Raw genomic sequence first — 5822 nt, 5'->3', positions numbered from 1 at the left:
CACACACAAGTGGATGGAAGACAAAGAGACACCGACTGGCGCGGCGTCTCGCCGTCCGTTAGCCGTTAGCCATTAGCTGTTTTTTTCTCCCATCCGACAGGAAGTCACAGAAAAGCTCGCCGACTTCAATTCCGGTTCGCACAAATGTCCCACAAGCACAATCCGTGAGCCAGTCGGTCCCGTGATGCGTCGCTCCTGGCCGTTTTAATATACTGTACTTAAGCACCGGGGCGTATCCATGGCAACCTGCCTTGTGCCTCGCATTCAGAAAATCCCTAATGAAATACCTATTAAGTGGCTGATAATGACAAAGTCCAAACGCATTCGCATTTCATGGCGTAAATGAGGGCAGAGAAAAGAAAGGCGAATGCACTCGCAGTAAAAAATACATTTTGTGTGTTGCTGCGTGAAGTGCGTGAATTGGGGCGGGGCTTGGGACTAAGACGCGCCCTTTAAGGACTCCGCGTTGGGCAAAGACAAATAAAGAGGTGCTCGAATTGAGGCCTCGTCGCCTTTCTTTCGGGAGTCTCCGCGTGTGACTTCCACTTTGGCGAGGTTCCCAACAGGACATCCCTGAGAGAGTGTTTGCTCCACTCAATATCAGCAGGCCCGGAGGAGGGGGGGGGGGCAGGGGGGGGTCTGGCCGAAACCCGGCCGCTTTGGAAAATAAACCAGGCTGCACGTTCCGCTGGAGCTGGAAATACCAACACGCGCCGCGAGGAGCCACGTCTAACACACAGCGGCGTTCCGCTAGTGCCTCTCCGAGGCTTAATGATACCTGCCGCCCCCCCACCCCCCACCCCGCCCCAGCTGCTTCTGCTGCCGCCGCCGCACAGACAGCAGGCGGCCAGGGAATTAAAGTATACATTACAGCAGAAAAATAAAAAGAGATCGAAAATGACAGAAGTCAGACACAGTTCAAGCTGACCAGGCCTCTCGAAAAAACAAAGGCGCCGCCAGACGCTCCCATTTCTGCCTCCGATGCCCGATCCTACCTCCTAAAAAAAGAAAAGAGATAAAAAAAGGGCTTTTCTTTTCCTTCAAAAGCGCATTTGAATTAAACGAGTTGCAGAAATCAAAGGCCGGTTCAATCGAGACAAGTGAGCGCGGCTCACGGCGGCTCACCTGTTACACAGCAGATTGGGATTAGATGAAAGAGGGGCGGGCGTGGCGGGACGGCTTCCCGTCTCGCACAGCGGTAGAGATTATCCTGCAGTCGGGACCGCTGCGTTCCTTCGTAGAGAAAGCGTGCGCTGCCGGAGACGCCGGTTTTTAATGCTCATTAAGATGAAGCTTTCAAACTTCCTGTTGGAGATTCATCCAAATCCCCTTTATGAAAGCGATCCGGACCGTCGCGGGATTCCAGAACTCTGCCAAAGACGCCGCCATTCCCAGCACCGTGACGGCACGGTCGGGTGGAAGCAAAGACAAGCTCCACCGGCTGTAAAACACCTGTATGTGCTGCGCAGGAACAACGGGACAAAGATCCGGGGTATCCCGCGAACGCAGAGGCGAGGAACGCTTCCATGCGAGGGTTTTGGGAATTCTCTCCTGCAGCTACCCGAGACCTGGGGTGTCCCCTTCCTGTCCATTCGGGACGCCAAAGCAGAATTAATTCAAGAAAACAACGCCCCCCCAAAAAATAAAAAAATAAAAATAAACTCATTTTATGGGTATTTCAACCTCTTCTTTGCACCACAGCTATTCAAATCTAATTTTTACTAGCCACTAATTTGAGGGCGAAGGCGGGGAGGGGATCGGAATTACATCTGGAGGTAATTCATCGCGTGGAACTGAGCCCGGTGGAGGCTAAGATCGCCCCCCCCCCCACCCCCCACTCCCACTCCCACTCATGAAAAAAACACACACACACTGAGACAGGCAGGATGTAGAGGAGGAACGGTTTAGCACTGAAACAACCCAAACAGCTGCATCAGTTCAGGATTTAGAAATGATCCAGAGATGTAGAGTTTCAGGACGGGTGTTGGGGTATTGGTGGGGGGTGGGGGGTAGATTTTGGGTGTTGTGCCCACTTAGGAGTTTTTACGAGGACGTCTTCCTCTCAAGTGACCGGCCACAGCTGGCCTGCCTAAGTGGGCTGCCTAATAAACGGCACACTTTTCCAAAGATCTGTAGTTTCAAAGCAGAAAGTCGAGGTCATCCGGCGGGGTCGGTTTCATGCACGCATCCCACGTTAGCGCTCAACCTGGAAAGGACTCCCATTGGACGAGACGTCTCTATGATTACACAAAAGAAGTCACACGGACAAATTATTAAGTCTGGCCAGCAAGAATCCCCCCCCCCCGCAGGAGGACATTAACATCGCCTCGGCCTCTTCCCCCGCCAGGACTCCGCTTCCATTCTCCACCGCCCCCGCCAACGCTAAATGTGTTTTCCAAATGAAAATAAACGGAGTCCGACCGGTTTGAGGCGGCACCACTCCGGAATACGAGATCAAATAAAGGCTTCCGTGGGAGGCTGAAAGGAGAAATGAAATGGCTTCAGAGGGCTGGGGGGGGCGTACCAAGTAATAAAATTACTCCTTTATATCTTCCTAAACAGCCATGTTCCCCCGGGGGCGGGGAGAAGGCTTCACTCCGGTCCAAGACAAGTACGCAAGTGGCAATTCCCCCCCCCCCCCCCGATACACTACTCGGGCGCACCGCGACTTTCTTGAAAATGAGAAATTATTTCGGAAACAAGTTAAGCGGAACTTTGGAAGTTTCTCTTTGAAAGGCATGTTCCATTAAAACCGGGACGGCGCGATGACTCACGGGCCCGTTCGACTTTCGACGAGCTCAGACTCGGCTGAAATGTTCACGATGAGTCGTTTGCCATTTTACAATAAAACCTGCAGCCGACTCGGAGCTGACCGGGACGTCCGCTCGGATTTGGTTAGCCGCTCCAGAATGCGCAAAAGGGTTACGAGTCCTAAACTATACTCAAAAAATCGTGCCATTGATTTGTATTCTATGAAAGCCGGATTCATTATACAGCTCGCCATTAAAACGCTTCAGTGCGCGGGATCGAGCCACTTATCAGGCATGTTCACTCCCTTTTAAAGCCGTCCCCGTTCGGCGCTCTGAGTGGACGACGACTTGGAAATAGGACTGGATGTACGATTGTCGAACGAGAACGGCTGGCGGGGTTTTCAGAGAATCGGGCAGTCGTAGCTGTTTGTTCAGGATCTCAGGTGGACGGGCGAGAGGACGGCAGGACAAGGGCTCTTTGTTGTTTGGGGAAGGGACAAACCTGGGGTTCCTTTTGGATATTTGAGATCCTGTACGGTAAAAAAAAAAACAGAGTTTCAGTGTTCTCGTGTCTGGATTTTTCTTTTTCTTTTTTCTTAAGGGGGGGGGGCGAGGCCTGATAAGTGTGTCTGTGAATTGTTGTACGCTTCTTAGTCAATTGCGTGGCTTCCAGCGAAGTCTGGGAAAGCAATCAATCCGCAAAAAGAAATACCTCTCGGGCCAGATGTGGCACAAGAAAGAGAACTTCCTTCACGGATTCTAAGGGTCCGAAGAGGAAAAAATCATTTAAATATATACGCTAGGAAAGGAATCCGCTTTGAAAACGGTACTTCCTTCGCTTCTCCGAGTCAAATCCCATCCCATTACTCCAAAATGCATCTCCAGTGTTGCCAAGGAGGAAGAAAGACAAATGTTTTATTAGCAGGTGATTTTTGTTATTTTATTTTTTTACAGGTCTCGGGCTGCTCCGCTCCTCAACGCGCGGCGTCTTGCATGCGACGAGCGTAATTATAAATGCAACGCCGCGTGGCTACAAGGGAGCTGAACTTTTCACACCTTTCAAAGCCACAAAATTTGGATGGTTTTGTTGGTCGTGCAGCTGCTGCTGCTGCGCCGCGCTAATGCACGGCGTGTCATATGAAAAGTATTCCTCTCCCCGAACCATTAATGAAACGCAGGCCGGGCGCGGTGAGGTCATGCAGAGTCGAGATTTCAGCAGCCGCACTTAAAAACCGTTCAGAGAGAAGAGAGAAAACACGGACACAAATCAGATTCCAGCTCCAAGGACGGGGGAAAATAAATAAATAGAGAAAGGCACTGCCCCCCCCCCCCCAGCACTCTGCAAACAACCGTCAACTGCCGCTCCGAAACGGCTCACAATGAGAGCAGACTAAACAATCCGGTCCCGGCCAAGGAAAACGCGAAGCAACTCTGCACACAGGATGTCTCGCCCTAATTGCCAACTATCAAATCTCACAATGGAATCCATCCAATTTGGCAAAATCTTCACAGTAACCATGGCAATATTATATATTTTATTATGCTTTTTAAAAAAAAAAGTGTCAACTTTTGTGATAAGAAAGTAAAAAAATAAAAAATAAAAATTGAGATGGAGAAACACAGTCGTCAAGAATTTCATTTCTGCCTTGAGTTTTTCGAGGTTTATTGAGTTTACAGGAAAACTAACAATAATGTGTGCAGAGAGAGAGGGGGGGGGGGGGCTATGATTAGAATAAGGAGCTGGGGGTCTTGTAAACGAGTGATTAAAATCCTCAGCATTAAGATAAACAGACTAAATGGGTCCCTGAAGAGGAAGGCGAGCGAGGGCGAGCTGAAGCCAGCGAAACAGACTGACAGACTGGGGGGGGGGGGGGGCACGGAAGCTGAACCGGAGCCTGGGGACCGGGGGCCAACCAGGAGGGACAGCCTCCGCCATCCACTGTGTGGGCATCGTATTTTCCCAGCCAGTCGACGGCGCGCTCGCCGAGACCCCGTGACTTCAAACAGCCAAAATAGCAGCGCATTCATGAAACAGAACAAGAATGACTGGGAATTAAGGAGGGGGGGGGGGGGGGGGGAATTGTACAGACACACACGCGGGCGGAGAAAAAAGTAGCAGGCCTCGACAGCAGATGGTAAAATTAACATTTCAACAGTTCCTTCCTTTCATGTAGGTCTCGACAGAACTTTTTCTTTTGGAAAAAAAAAATAAAAAAGAGGGGGCTTCGAGTTGTTTTTTTTTTGTTGGGATACAGCGAAGGCATCTGGAAAGGGGGGGGGGGGGGGGGTTATTGGCTCATTGCTCCTGGTGGCCCTCCGCTATGAAAGATGAAACAGGCCCGTTTGAGGTCTCCCCTCTCCGGAGGGCCCTAAAACCACGTTATGGAAACGTCCTCGCGGCGGCCATCGCTGCTGGCGATGAAAGGGAAATCTTCCTTTTCCGTTTCAAACCTTGCTCGCCTTCATCCCAGAGTCTTTGACGCACCCCTCGGACAGACGTTATCGCCGGGCGACCGGCACGCCGAGGCATCCCGAATAAAGACCCCAAACAATGGACGAGCCGTTCTCATTTCCCGGCCTGTCCAACGGAGCGTCTCTCAGCGGTAGCCCATTAATTTGGACACAGTTCTGGCTAAATACATGTGTTCCACCTCTGTGACATTTTAAATGCAATTAAAAGCCGGTTATGGAAGTGCGCGCGGACGAAGGGAAATCACCGACGTGATTAACATGCAAACGAGCTCACGCTGGCAGGCGAGATTGGGGTTTGAAAACCTCAATTACTTTTGTGTGATTATCTATTTACCAGTACACAGATTTCCATTTCTCATCTCCAGCCACGCACACACACACACGCGCGCGCGTGCTCGGGTCTCAATTATACGTGGCGCACCTTTATTTATGATGAAATACAAGCCTCCGTGATGAATTGCGTCTTTACGGGCCGGACCGGCAGAGCAACGCTTCCTAATGCTGAGCCATCACACTTAATACGATCTTCATCCCCAACGCGGCGCATCTCAAATCCATCCATCCGACACCTACTTAAACTCTGATTACACGCCCCTGCGG

The sequence above is a fragment of the Brachionichthys hirsutus genome, chromosome 22 (genome assembly GCF_040956055.1).
Source record: "Brachionichthys hirsutus isolate HB-005 chromosome 22, CSIRO-AGI_Bhir_v1, whole genome shotgun sequence".
NCBI lineage: Eukaryota > Metazoa > Chordata > Actinopteri > Lophiiformes > Brachionichthyidae > Brachionichthys > Brachionichthys hirsutus.
The sequence above is the reverse complement of the archived record's forward strand: the minus strand, read 5'-3'. Positions refer to the sequence as shown.